We start from the raw sequence: 15846 nt of genomic DNA, 5'->3' as shown, positions 1-15846 counted from the left end.
TGCACCGCAGGAAGGGAACTTGCATAGTTGTGTTGCGTGAAACGGAGAGAACAGAAATGTGCTATGTCTAAGATATGGTACATTTGTGCTCCTTCCTTGGACTGCCACTGTGCGCTGCCTAGCGCCAATGTGGGCGTCCTTATGCCATGGTGCAGTGGTGCCTGTCTGGAATGTTTAATTTGTATTAAAAAAAAGTGAGTCCTGATGCCCGAAGGACTGCTTAGAAGCCTCCGGCTGGTGTTATTAATTATCAGCATACAGATTACCAAAGGTGCATAGTCCTGAGTCCACCTCAGGTCACTTTAATTCACTGCCAGACACTCTGCGCCCTTTATCTCACTCTTGCAGGTTCCTGCTTTCTCCTTCTGTGGTGGTTTTCTGCTTTTCACTTCATGAGATCTTTCCCCTTTGTCCGTTTTAAATACCTTGCTTTCAGAAAATGTCCCACTAGGAAAAATAAGTGTCAGTCCCCAAAAATGAGTGCTGGTGGCAACCAATGGCTCAAATTAACACTGCCTGCATAGGGTACAGGCAAGATTGTTTTTCTGCAGCAACGGATGCCATCCTGTGCAAAACAATCCTAAAAGTCTATTTCTTCTTTATATGTGTGATGGGAAATGCATGCTGCACAGAAAAAACTATTAATTAGAAATAAAAATATTTCTCCCCCATTTTTAGCCAATTCCAGATTTACTTATTTTAGTAAATCTGGAATTTCATGAAATTCCATGGGTGTATATACAGGAACAACCATACTCCACCAGTGGAACCCCTGCAACTACGAAATGTAACGTAACACAGCTCAAGCCTCTGCATTGCTTTACATGTCTTTGCGAAGTCATGCAAAGTGGCACACATAGTCCCTTGTGTGATATGACCTAAAGGCTTGCATTCCCTTGCATCAATTGGCATAATGCAAGGTGTCAGAACTAATTTTTGAAGTCCAGAGGTTACTGGGCCCAACTGTTGTGGTTGAGGCCCTTTTCTCCTGATGTCCCAGGCCTGGCTTGCTATGGATTCTGAGTAACTGGGCCAAGTACCCCTTCTACACTTGACTTGCAGGATACACGTGGTCCGAGTAGTTTAAGGCTCCTGCCTGATGGGGGAAGAGGGTGTGGGTGTGTACAGAATAGTGAACATGGGCTCACAACTCAAAATGCGGCAAGCAGCAGAAATAAATCATTGTCCAGCCAAATACTCACTTTTAGCAACAAAAAAATAAGTATTTTATTTTCTAGTGCTAAAATACGACATTCACAAACAATTACACAGTTATGGCGATTCCCTATCCCACTTCCTCCCCATATTAGCGATAGTGGTTATTCACTGTTCAATATTGGTAACATCCAGGGTATGTTCTGAAAGCAGTCTGAGTCTTAAGAGTCCACTTTGACTATGATATAAAGTCAATACTGTCCCAGTCTTTTGGCAATAACTTTAGCAACAAGTACTCCTGGGGTCCACAGGTGCGAAACCAATCTTATCTGCATATGCAGACATGAGGCAGCTGGAGTGTGCAATATCTGCATGTACTTGCAGCAACTGCAGATGAGTTCAGGTGAGTCAGCCACATGGAGCCCAGGTGGCTAAACTCAGAGGGTGCAGAGTCTGTCACTCACATCTGCGCTCCAGAAGCAACCAGACACTTTCTGTAGCTCCTCCTGTGAGGAACGTGTCCAGTTCCTATCCTGGTAGGGTGGTTACAAACCTTCTGTCTTGGGTCCCTCACCTAGGTGATGGTATGCAGATGCTCTCACATCATCCTTACTTTTCCTGTGGGAGATGGTACATCAGTTTGCAGTTCTTGATGCTCCGAGTGACCACCTCTGGCATATGAGGTCACCACATCTCACAGTACACGGGTTCCTGCCCAATCAGCACAGTGAAATTCTTTGCCGTTGCCCCTCCTGGCATACAGGGTTGCCACCTGCTACTGCACAAGGCTACATCCCTTACCGCAGGGCAGTCTTTTCTATGGTGGCCCTCCTGGCATAAGGGTTCTCCACTTGCTACTGCACAAGGCTATGGCCCTTACCACACTGCAGACTTCTTTAAGTCAGCCCCTCCTGCCATATGGTGCCACTGGCTCGGCACTATGCAGTGTTTCAGCTCTACTGGTGCAGTACAGAACACGGTTCTATTCACAGTGATGTCTCCTGTCACACAAGAGTTGCTGACTCTGTCCCACATATGGGCAACAGCCTGATTAGTGCAGCCTCTTTTTCCTGACACTTTGCACAGGAAGCCCACTCAACAGGGTGCCCTATTATACCTTGCTCCCTCCAATGCTCTCCTCTTCCTCACCGGGCACACTGGTCTTGGTAATCAGGCAGGCGCTGGTGCTCCAGGCTCCAGGGCTAGTGGTCTTGGATGCCCTGAATGATGTCCCATCATGTAAGAGGACACTAGCAGGCCTGAAACCCCAGTTCTGGTCCCAGGCAGAAGACATGCAGAGCTTGTCCTCCTCAGAAAGCACATGTGGCTCCTTGACAGATGGCAACTTTTGAGGTCTCAAACACCCCTTCATGTAGACCATTTCCAGATACCAAATGTGTTTTTGAGTGTGAGTATTTGATGTTTTATGCTGTCATTCGGCTTCTTTTGAAGTGTTCACTCCTCTGCTCTCTATTCCTCTTGAAAAGCAATCTGTCACACCAGGAGTGACTCCAAAGCTGATAGTACCACAACACAGGCTAGGGGAGTGACTAAAGTTCACACCTGGATGTCAACCACAGTGGTATATGCATCAAATGGTTAACCCAGGGACCTCAGTCCTACTCTTTATGATTCTCTTATGATCTCTATCTTCTTCCTAATATGTGCCCAGGCCCCTTCCTTATGACCCCTCACTGAATGAAAAGGGCACCCTTTGAAGTGTACAGGGATGCCTGGCTCCCCACTGTCCAGAGTGTGTCCCACGGAGCTTACCGGAATGCACCAACATACAAATCTCTTTGAGGAGCTTTCTCTACCGCCTCTGAATGTTTCAGAATGCAGGCCTGGTTCTCCTAAAATAGAACTCAGTGCCCTTCATGTTTTGTACAGATACACCCAATGCATGCATACAGCATCAACACACTCTACAGTACTGTATCCTTCATGTACTTTATCACTTGTAAGCACACATTCATCCAGCATCAACATTTAACATGAACGTACTGCACAGCACTGTATCCATCATGTACTTTACCACTCATAGGCCCATGTATATATCTAGCACATGCATTTATACTACATATACTGCATGCACTACCCAGCACTACATCCTTCATGTACTGTATCACCCATACACACACATACATCAACCACATGCATTTAACTGCATGCACTGTGCAATACTGTTGTATCTCTGTATTGTACCCTTTCCAAGCACACATAAAGCCAGCACAGATACTCTGCTCCTGCCCTCACAACAAAGATTGATTTAAGACAAGGGTGAGTTAAGCACACAGTTGCTGAACTTTAAAAGTGAGTGAATTGGTAGACTTGACTCCACTGACGCAGGTTAAAAAGGACCTGTTCACGTCTACTAATCACTACACAGTATTCTGCCACCACTGCACTCATGCCACTCAACTCCTGGTGAGGGGCAGTAGCCTTCCACCACTATGAGGGGAGGGCTTTGGATGCCCATCCTGGTCCAACAAGACCACAATCTGTGAGACAAGCCCATGCCATGGAACACATGTATGATCCATGTTTGACTCTGACAACACAAATCAGCATTAGAGCTCCAGACATCAGTTCAGTTGGGCACTCAGGACAGAGGTGCATGTCAATTACCATGTTGAGGACAATGTAAGACCATAGTCACTTTGATACTTTGTACTGTTGCCCTGCGTAGCGAAAGGAAAACAAACTTTTGCCAAGATTATTAGACAAAAAACTTCTGCTGCCTGCAGTGATGAAGTGGAATTGTGTGTTAGGCAAGAAACTCATTAACCATTACACAGGCAAAGCAAGCATATCCCCACCCTTGCATACACTGTACTCTACAGAGGTGGTGCAGTAGGCAACGGAGGCAATACATTAATTCCTACTGGTTCTAATGTGGAGCATTAAGTGGTAAAGAATATTTGCCAAGATAAACGGGGCAAAATCAACACAAGTTATGAACTTCGCCCCTGCCTCTAGTACCACCAGCAGCAGAATACGCCCAGTAGCAAACACAATGATGAACACTGGAATGGGTCTGAGTGCCAGGTGTTTGTATAAATGAGGCAACACTCATTCATGGACACCATTGTCTGTTTGTACCCAGCCTTGGCTTTAGTTCCTGTTTTGGGTGAAAGCCATCCCAGAGTTCCCTTCACTACAGAAAATAAATCACGCCAAAGGTTGGTTCAATTCTCTTATTTCCCTTTCCCTATATCACTACCACAACCAGCCCAATGGCTCACAACACTGATAAAAAATAAATCTCTATATCCCAGGCACAGTCTTTCCTGCCTTGCAATTTGAATTTAGTCTCACTTTTCTGAAGAAAAACTCAGGGCCTGATTTTAGGAAAGTGGCGCTGCACCCAGTGCAGCACCACTTTCCTTGCGCCCCTTAGCGTCCCCCTACCGCCATCTTATTTAAAATAGGATGCACCATGGTGCAGGGTAGGGGGCAATAATGCCATTATTACTGATGCTATTGATGTACTCTGCAATATTAGCGCCAAACTTTTGGTACTATTCCTGCAGAGTACATAGGGACCCATTGAATTCAATGGCATACTGCCTTTTAGCTACTGCTCTGAGCAGGCATTAAAAGTGCTGAAAAAAAGACTCAAGGAAATCTTTTAGATTTCCATGCACCAATTTTTTGGCCCCTCTAATGGAGAAGGCCCACTTTGCATGCTTTATGTGTCGTTAGGATGGCGCTAGGAGCTCTTAAATCAGCCCCTCAGTGCTCAATGCAACATAGGATTTTAGATATCCATTAAAAAGAACATGTTGCCTGTGTATGTGCAACAAAACCCCTTAATGAATCTTTTGTTTGACATTCAAGTCAAGCTGGGAGGCTGGTCGACTCACCCCAAGGAGACGATACTTATTTGTTAGAGCTAAAGCAGATTTCCTCATTAAAATTCTCATTTGTGTATGGTTAAGTTAGTCTAACCATACCACAAAACATATTTACTGAGCCTATGACCTCTTTCCACAGACTTGGATTTTAAAGTTAGTAAAGAAAATGTGACTTTTAAAGTTGGAGAGCATGCATGTTTGATACCTTCTTTGCTTTTTTCTTCTCATAAAATAGTCAAAATAGGATTCATTTAATGGTGATGTTTATTCTGTACTATACATATCAGCGCACCTTGGGAGGAAATGTGCTTGCAATGTTCAAGTCTGATGCTGCAGGAGCTACCACTGTTCTCGGTTCATTCTTAAATAGTTTAATGTTTAGCTTTCTTCAAATGCAAAGACATTTATTTTGTATGCACAGTAAATGGAATAATTACATATTAATAATTTAGGCAGTCTTTGCAGTAATCTGTTTAATGTAAGAATGTATGCGATGTTGATTGGTTTATGTCATGAAACTTTATTAGTCCAGCCCTTTGATACCACCTCATGTTATGTCGAGGGAGTTCTTTTTCACTCTTTTAAAACTATAAAATGTGATTATTCTGTGATGTGTGCAATATTTTTTGTTGCTTCCAAAGTAACTATTCTTCATATCCGATTGTTATCTTAATTTTACAATTAGGTGTTTGATTTGACGTGATGAACTCCACAGTAGACCGTTTGTTGATTTATTTTTTTCTTTTTGCTAATGTACTGAGTAGATTTATGCTGTTTCAATACTGAAGTATAAACGATATTTTGATTGTGCCTAATTTCCTTATGTTATGAAGATTGTCTTGCAAAGGTGTTATTTGATATCCTGCGTATCGGCCCTCTACGGCGATTAGTGCAATGTGCTGACACATGAAAAGTGAAGATGAGGTTTGACTAGTAAGAAACCAATTGTGAAGTTGAATACCTTATTGTTGAAATCTGTGGCTACAAGTCACATGGCAAAACAAAGAAGGCGATGGATAGAATGCTTGCACTAATCTTAGTTACTGTATATTACTCCTGGCTTCACTCCAATCTTTCGACACTCTCATAAGTGCACTCAAACCTGATTAGTTGGACCACCTACACTCTGCAGACAAACCCAGACACGTTTCAGCCTGGTTGAGACTCACCCGTGAGGTGCAGAATGAGGCTTTTCAAATAGAGAGCACATTCCGGCGCACACTTATGTTTGAGCCTAAATCATAGTTAGTCAGGGCATCTGAATGAGGCTTTATAACTCTTAAAATACATATTATTCTGCTTTTCCCGAGAAACTGTGCCTGTTAACTATCATATTACTATATCCACTAGTTACCCAAAGTATTAATAGCCTTCCCGAGTGAAAGTGTGTAAATACTTATGGCACTTTAGGTGAATGAGGCTGGATTCTAGACTTTCTCCTATTAGGGAGACATTAACAAGGGGCATTAGCTGTAATAAAGTGGTTAGCATTGAGATCTCCTCATAAAGTTCAGAAGTTGCAAGACAAAATATCTGTCCATCTCAGCAAAAGCAATTGGTTTGCTTTCTGATGCGGGACATTGTATCTTAATTTGCGTAAAACGTGTTCGGAACATTTTCCGAATAAATTTAAGCACTGATCTTTACAGTGTTCCTTAGAATGTTGTTTGCATTGTCACTGTCGTCTTCTCTTAATACTAAACTTGTAGCAGAGTGGTTTTGTCTTGGTCTTTGTCATGGATCACGATTGGACAACAGAGGTGCGGCCTCGGTGTTTTATTCACATTAGACATGAATGTAATGTTATTAGATTAAAACTTGTATATCAAGTATAGTCAAGTATTTGCCTCTTTTGTGAATGGTATGGAAATAGCAGAGAGACCTAGCTTTGCCCCTGGTGTTGAAATATCTTTATACTCAAAGTAACATTCCATATTGGGTCGCTATTTAAGAGATCACATTGGCCACGTATATCCTTCCACATCCGTTTAAGGATGGTCTTCACTACAGATAACGCAATGGAAACCAACACACGATTATGTCACCCACAGTGCTCTGATGGTCCATATCTGTGCAAATAGGGTTTTGAAACTTACGTCTTTAACAAGACTCTGAATGTTCTCGACCATTTGTACAGTAAAAGGTTCTCTTTAATATTTGACATTGATTAAAAACCTATTCTTTGAACAAGAGACAGCCTGGAAGAATTTTCAGCAACTTAAAGCATCAGCAATGAGGCTGACTTCTAAATGAAATAAATGGACAAAGTATATTAGGCTGTTTGATTTGTATGGGCGTAGCGTATTTAAGTGGTTATTTGTCATTTTTCATGAAAGTGTCCAACTCTTATCTACGTTGTGTGACTGTGATCATGCATATCCTGTAGTATTTAGCCTATACATGGATGAACTTCTACCCAATATCACACTTCTATATTAATTTTCAGAAAATGGTATACTTATCCAGGTGAGTGGGGTCTCTTTCCTGACATAAACTGTCCATTTTTGCCTCATGTTGGAAGTTAACACAAAACTGATGTGTTGTGTATGCTCCTCTTCTTGCAAGTGAAATTGTTTGTTGACTGTAGTTGCATTGTTCACATTGTCAACTGCTCTCTATAGGATTGCATTTGGAGATGTCTAATGAGGGCAATAGCCAAGAAACGATTGCTCTATTTTTTAAAGGAAAATAAATGCCAGTTGTAAGAATGTGGCATATAGTTTATGGAGGAAGTATGTCTTCCACAAGTGATACGTCCAAAACTTTCCGATTATTGGGAAGCAGGCACCCCGGTGTAGAATTTGACTCTCTCAAAGTTTGGAAGCTGGCCAGTCCAAGGCCTAGGCAGGGGTAGTGCCGACCTGCCAACTTGTGAATTTTTCCATGGGAGAAGGAGCATGGCCATGAAGGGGGCGGGGTTTATTGCAGAGCACAGCCCGAGGCATATCCAAATTCACAGCCCCCACACCCACGACAAGCCTCTACCCTTCCCACGATGCCCCTCTTCCCTCTTCCTCCCTGATAAAAAACATACCCAAAGCTTTGGGGGCTGCTGCCATTGTCCTGGAGATTTTTCACACCTCATAATGAACACAGGCTGAGCTAATCCTCCAAACAATTAGCTGGAAACCTGCTCTTTACAGGGGTTTCCTGGTTATTGTGTGCCCACCATGTGATATCGGTTCCTCACCGTGTTACTGTGTAAGTGAAGCCGATATTGTGTGCCACATGGTGGCACCATTTGAGCTGGCAGGTGTGGAAGTGGTGTGGGCTAGTGCCCCAGTTCGCTTGTACACAACCAATAATACTCAATAAAGCATGTTCAGTCAGTGCTTTTCCTTGTAAACACACAACACACACTATGGAATACTCTGCCTTAATTCGCAAATATCTGCAAGTAGGCAGTTGGAAACACTTATGATTGTATCCGTCTGATAGTTCACACCCTTAGAGAGCTCTGTATCCTAGAGCGCAATACGCCCCCACATAAAATAGCCATAATATAAGGGAGGGTCTTTATCAAAAGACAGGCCTACTGGCTTTGTCATGGCCTTACCACATTATTAAAAAGAAGAAATAGATCACACAAAATGAATGCATTACCTTGGATGTATGAGCTTGCAATACCCTTCATTACATTATATAACATTCCATTGTTAACTATCATTGTGAATAAAACATCAGTATTTCAATACAATATGTGCAAGAGTTTATTTTCTACATTTCATCCTGCTGCAACTGAAGATTTAGAATTTACCAACATGAATCTGAAACCCTCCTAGTCACTGTGTGCCAGCTTCTCTTTCCAGGTAGGCATTCCTCTAGTATTGTTGTTCCTAGGTCCAGAAAGTCCTTAAAATCTGCCCCTTGGTCAGGGATTTTTAAGTGGGAGTGGAAAGTTCTAGAATGTTGACACCTCAGTTCAGTCTTAGGGTAGTACATTATCATTCCACACCTGCCCCAACCATACTATACAGCATTCTGAGACATTTCAACCTGGCAACTTGAAGTGGTCTGCTCAAAGACCTTCTCGGGAGTCTCAGCCCTTCCCCAAATGCCACAGTTGCCAGATCACTTCACTTCAAAACACCAGAGGGGAGCCTCTCCTGTGAGTGTCTCAATAGGTCTGACTGGCCTCCTTTGTTTATATGTGAAAGAGCCTCTGCAGGCCAGGTGCAGTGTGAAAGGAAATTAGTACATTCCGATTGCGTCCACACCCTTTCCTTTCCAAGGAACAAGCGCAAGCACTGCCAACTTCACTGTGTGGGAAAACCTTTGACACTCCTGCTTGCCAACAAAGTCATAATCTTGTCCCAGTAAGGGGACCTGGAATCTAGTTATGAACTGAGTCAGACAATTATGACAAATCCTTAAATGCCATAAAAAGTACGATCTTACAAAGGTGACTTTCAATATGTAATCAGGGCAAATATTTACCTAATGATAGGTACCTGACCTGTATCTTGAGGCCTACGTAGGGGGAAAGAGTACTTTGCCACTGATGATGCCCATAACGTATAATTCAGTGAACCACCCACTCTTCACGTAAGCACTATTGACCCACACCATGAATGCACACTCACATTATAAGGCGTACTCCACGTCTGCACAAATCCTTGAAAGGTCCCTTCTGTGACAGGCTACCTGCGGGCAGATACTGGGCTGTGCTAGTTGGGGTCTCACATGCTTAGTCCCCACGTGTGCATATGCATGTGCTAATGTGTTCATGTCCACCGAGACCAAAGCCTCTCACAAAGCTGCACAGAGCAGACCTTATCTTAAAAAGCTAAAATTGGCCATTAACACTCTCAGTCCATTTTCACAGAAATTATAGTGAGTTGGACTCCGTTGTCCACAGCAGCGTAGTGTAAAATCAAAAAATCGAAAGGGATGAAATGAGCAGAACTCATTACACTAGCCTTTATTAATTGTTTTCAATGAACTCCTGGATTAGCCTCTGTAGGAACCAAAGGGGTCTCAATGTTGCCTAGTTTCATTTCAATGTAAAAGAAAGCTTTAGATTATCAAGGAAACTGCTCTTAAGTGCAATCCACATTTACCCATTTCATATCAAGCTATGGTGTTTTTATTTTGGCATTATAATTACTTACGTTTTATTCGGGAGCAACATTTCATTGATGTATGTATAAAGATGTGAAGTTTCTATGCTAGTGAAAACTCGTTCTGCTCCTGCACTTTAAATTACATTGGCTCTATGTGTAATCATTTGTGAAGCATCTCGGCCTTGTAGTGTAAGCGATCATGTAATCAGAGTATTTAGAACTCAACTATGTTTATGCTAGTAGTGCAGTTTTTGTTTCGTTTTTGGCCATGAATTCAAGTGCCGACTGCTGCTAAACTGTCGATCAAAATGCCTTAGATGGTTAAACAATAAAACAAAATATTATTCAACATGGCTACTAGTGGGCAATTACAATGTTTAGCAATATAAGACAGAGTCAAAAGGTTCCAGAATAACAAAAGTTTTGAGAGAGCGTAGCTTATATAATCTATATTAACATAAATGTTTATGAACTAATGTGTAATAATGCTGCATAGAAAATGTATTAATGAAATTTGCTAAAACGTGCGCTTGAAATGTGCCCACGGGGAGTGGCCGTCAACATATATGGGGACTAATGAAACTGACTAATAATGTTGAGATGTTATGTTATGATATGATTTTACACTAATAATAATAGACATATGTAAAGGTTTTTGCTAATAAATCATTAGGCCTTAGTTAGCATGAGTCGAGGCTTAGCCGTCTGGCTCTCATATTAAATATGTTTTCCTAACGTGCGGTGTGCTGACTTGCTGAAGGACATAAACTCTTGTTTTTCTCCAAACTAGAAGCAGAATGTAACTGTAGTAGATCCCTTCTCATGAAATTCGACTTGCTTATAGAAACATTTTAGCTGAATGCAACATTGTAGACTAGTCTTAGGTACAAGGTCGCCTGAACCGGTACGGACAGTGGAGCCACTGACTGAAGATGTGCAAAGGACCACAAGACTATGAAATCATACCAGACATTCCACCCGCTAAAGACGTCAATCATAAGGACCAATAAAATATGTTAGAACTGTTATGGGGTGACAAATTCGATGAGCTAATGTGAAGTTAATTGGATAAAGATAGTGGGGTGCAACCCCTTGTCCAACCAAATTTTAGGGGAATGTACAACGAAAAGGGGATAAAAACCCTTGACACCAGGAAGTCAATTAGAACTAGGGAGTAGGAGACTAGGAGAGGAGGAGATGCTGATGCGATTTGCTATAATCCAGACACTATGTCACTTTGCTTAGTGACTTGCTAATTTTACTTAGAACCATCCTTGCCGTTAGATTTCCCGTTTACACTTTACCTCCTTATGAGGGAAGTGCCCCCTTTCACCCGAGCTGAGTTCCTGATGGCGAACCAACTGATGTCCTGAGGACGAAGACCGAACCTGAGTGCTGACCCAAATGGAGGGTAACTATATGACAATGAAATTGTGATTGTCTGTTTGCTTTTCCTTTCTAGGTACCAACTGCTTCTTTTGACAGAGACCATAGTTAGATGTTTTTCCAAATTGATGTTACTAAAGTGTTTTGCATGAAGCCCAACATGCCAATGCTAATTAGAGGTTAGTTAAGAGGGTTCACTAAACTGACGCAAATAGACAAATGACTGTATCTATGCTTTGTTGAATAACATGGTGATGTTACTCTGATAAAGATAACCTATGCTGACGCTGTGTTATGTTCTAATGTTCGTGATTCTTGCTTTGATGAAATCTTATCAGAGTTGCCATATTGTGACTATGCTATTGTGTTTTCTGGTTTTGAGACTAATAAACTTGCTAGTAGAATTGTAAACAATAGGGAATAAACTTCACAAAATCGTACTAAACTGGTGTGGATATTCATAACTGAAAGGTCATGGTGTTTCCTGAGTTTCATTAAATGTCATTGACTAAGGTGAATTGCATTGTGTTAATAAATATTGATGACGTTATTGACATATTGATTGACATGTTGATTATCTATCTCGTCCTAAGGTGTCTTCAATCAGGGTCAAAAGATTAATTGGCCTAAAACGAGTCCCAAAGTGAGTAAAATAGTCATAAGGGGACGCATTATCAGTTCTGGTAGCAGAGCGACGGTTTAGGCCCTTTGGGGCCCTAGGACGGAGGACTATTGTTTTTCGAGATAATGCAAATTGGAGGTATGATCTGTTTCTAAATTCCCCATGACTTTCCCGGAATCTCTGAGCCTGCCTAAGTGAGTTGGGTATGTTCTCGGCGTTTTAGTATGTATGGTGTAGAATTTGCGCTTGCTCAGCTTATGCATATTGCAGGTGTTTTGTGAAGGTTGTGTGGGTTTAGGTCAGGTAATGTTGTTTTAGTAGGAGTGGGCGTACTCCGCAGTATGAGAGTAGGTAAGTCAGCAAACTTCATATGAGTGTGGCGCTTTGTGCTCAAAAAAATTATCCACATGGTTGTTGGTAATGTACTGACCCGTCGTGGTCTAAGACTCCAGAGTACATTGACAAGTGTAGGAGACACTTGGGTTTATGTTGTAATTTGTGCGGTTTAATAGGTCAATCGGGCATGGTTGACAAGTCGAGTTTGAGTCAAATTGTGTGAGTGAAACCTTCGATGGAGATTTGGCAAGTTCTAAAGTGCACTAGAACAAACCATTGACAAGTCGAGAGTAGGATTTGTGGGTCGAATTCTGCTTGCGAGTGCGGGAGCTGAGAAGGAGAGAGTAGCGGCCGAGGCTTCAAGTGAAATCTCTGTAAAGTTCTGAAGCAAATGTGTTACCCTTCCTGTAGTAAACCAGCAATTTTTTTTTTTTTGTTGTTGTTGTTAAAGGTGCTTGCAAAATATTGCATTAGTTTTGTGTGGAGATGACAAGCCGCAAGACTTTACCAGCTGCAGTGTGTGTAAGTGTGACGTCAGTGGTGCCGCACGGGGATAGGTCAGTTGCCAAGAAGGGTCACGCAGGGATTGGCAGCCATCTGTGAGAGGCAATAGGTTGAGAAAGGTGGGTGAAGAGTGTTCTGGGAATTAAAGTCACTTTCTGATTAGATTCAAAACAAAATAAAAGACGCGAAAATGAAGTTTTTCAAGGCTTTAAAGAGTGCCTGGAAGGGAGATACATATATTAGGGCGACTGAAGGGGAGCCTACACTGCCTGAGGGTACTCCAGCTTATATTGTAATGGAGGAAAAGGGAGTCGCGCCATGCCTTTGGATGAAGCAGTGGCGCAGATTAACAGAGAAGGAGGGACGTTCAATACAAGAATCTTAGAGAACTTGAGGTGGATGTTAAGTGTGCAAAAGCCGCCTCCGAGACCAGCTCAGTATGAGGCATTAGCAGTCTGGGATTTAATGGCCATACGACAAAGACAGCAAAAACTTGAAAGGAGAATAAAAAAGGGCAGAGAAGCATTTAGCTGAGGCTAGATGGGACAATGAGAGCAGGATGTGGAGAAGGGAAATAGTTGACGGACTTAAATTGTTTCCGGCAATAACCCAGGAAGATGAGACCCAGGAAAGGAAAGCCACCTGTAAGTCAGACAAGGGCTCTAGCAAGCCAAAGGAGACTAAGAGGTCTTGGGTAGATGAAGATGATTCAGATGACAAAGAGTTTCTTAATCAGTTGTTACTTGTTCGCCCGCCACCATATACTATGAATGACACTGCTCTGAGCACTAGTGTGGGTCCTGAGGATTCGACACAGAGTAAGGGAATTACAAGTATAGTGCAGACAAGCGATACAGTTTTGATACAAAATGGTGTCAGTGTACCCACTGCACCAGACACGCAGATACAGTTGCAACCTCTGCCACTGATTCAAAGGATTTATCCAGATGACCCAGTACTAGAGACAAATACGAGTCTGATGGTGCCGCCTGATCCGATATATACAAGATCAAAGCTAGTGCAGATTTAGCCAACTCCGCAATTGCTGCCCTCAGCCGCAGCAACAGCTGATTCCGGGTTACACTCCAGTTGCAAAACCACAGTCAGCATCTACAGTACCCATGATGGGTCAAGCTATGGGAGTTAATGCTCCACAGGGTTTGGGACCTGGTCAGACACCAGCTGCTATATCGTTACCAATTACTGTTGGTCCACCAGTACCGCTGTATGCGCAGGGTAAGCCTGGAGTGTGTGATCAGGGAGTATTGACCTAAGAGGCAATAAGAGGAGGGTTCACAGGAACTACCCCAAGTAATGACACCAAGAGAACAAGCAGCCAAAGGATTCAGGTCTTTGCTAGACCTTAGTCCGATTGGGGCTCCTTTGGAGACAATGAGGCAAGCAGGGCTAAGTGTGCTAGCCCCACAGACAATGAGTGCAAATACGTCACAGTCACCATTGATGCAGTCAGGAAACATTTTGTTGCAAGGCTTTTCTGCGCAATAGTTAAATGAGTGGCTAGAAAAGCTCAATGCTTCATCAACTACTGCAGTGACCGCAGAGAGGTCGGAGAGGGATGAATACCTGATTTTTGGGAGATTGGGTGTGGAAGCTGCAGAACTAGTGGAAGGAACAATGGGGGTAAACAGATTAGAGTCATACACAGAAGCAGAATTGAGGTATCTGTGCCCTAAAATCACTAAAGAAGTGAGTAAGGTGCATCAGAGGTTTGCAGACCTGGCGGATAAATACAACATTGAAATTGAGAATACTAAACATTTGAAAAGAAGCTACAGATTTAAAGATCTTGATCACATGAGGTCTACCGGAATGAAAGCGCATCTTAAAGAAATACTGCAAAGTGCGCAGATTTGGGGAGCCGTACAGAAATGGGAAGGCAGATGGACAAAGAAAAGAGATAAAAAGAAAGGCGATGATCCGGAACCAAAGCAGGCTAAAGCTGCACCGGACACGGGGACAATAAAAATGTTACCAACGAGAGAAACCGCCGGAGGGGTTCTAGTCCATGTACCGTGGTCTAGGGGTGACCGCCTGTCATTCGCAAATGACTATCCCAGGTTGAGGGCGAAGCCGATAGAATGGTACCAGCAAACGGACAGGTGAAGCTCGCAAAATGTCTCTGGGAGGACTTGAATACTCTGTTTGAGATTATAGTTCCACCTGACTTATGACTTAAGTGCAAGAGAAGTGTGGATTGGCCTACACAGGAACCGGCAAGGGATAAGGTGACTGGAGCACCATCTGAGGAGGTGATGAAGTATTATCATAAAGTGATTGATTTTTTGAAGCAGAAAGTGTCGCCGTAAGTGACTGATTGGCAGAAAATCGATCGAACATCACAGTAGGCTAAAGAATCGATTCATGCTTACTATGAGAGATTGTTGAAAGCATTCAAACATTACAGTGGCACTGAGGTCATTGAGCCGAAAGACATGAATCATCTTGTGTTCAGGTTTGTTGAAGGGCTGAGACCAGAGATTAGTCAGATGATTAAGAATCATTTGATCTGTTTGCAAGCAAATCCGATTGATGAGGTGTTGCAGTATGTGAAATACTGTAGTGACGAGATTGAGTTGAATCAGAGAAAGTTGAAAGAGAAGGTGACGGTGATGCAGATTAAGGCAGCACAAGCAGGGATGCAGGGAAATTGAGTACAGAAGGTGATACAGCAACAACCGCAAGGGAATGGCATGTTTCAGGCAGAACCAAGGGGTCAAGGTCGAGGTTTTGTGAACCGTGGTCCCGACCTGAATACTCTTGTGGGTCAAAACAATGTGCAGGGGATGAAAAAGGTGTCACCATGTCACGCGTGCGGGGGCGTGGGGCACTGGAAGTGGGAATGCCCAATGGTGGTGCAGGATGGGGTTGTTCAACAAAGCAATGATGTTGGTACCTTTCAAAA

Source organism: Pleurodeles waltl, chromosome 11 (genome assembly GCF_031143425.1).
Source record: "Pleurodeles waltl isolate 20211129_DDA chromosome 11, aPleWal1.hap1.20221129, whole genome shotgun sequence".
Lineage (NCBI taxonomy): Eukaryota > Metazoa > Chordata > Amphibia > Caudata > Salamandridae > Pleurodeles > Pleurodeles waltl.
This window is presented reverse-complemented; position numbering follows the sequence as displayed.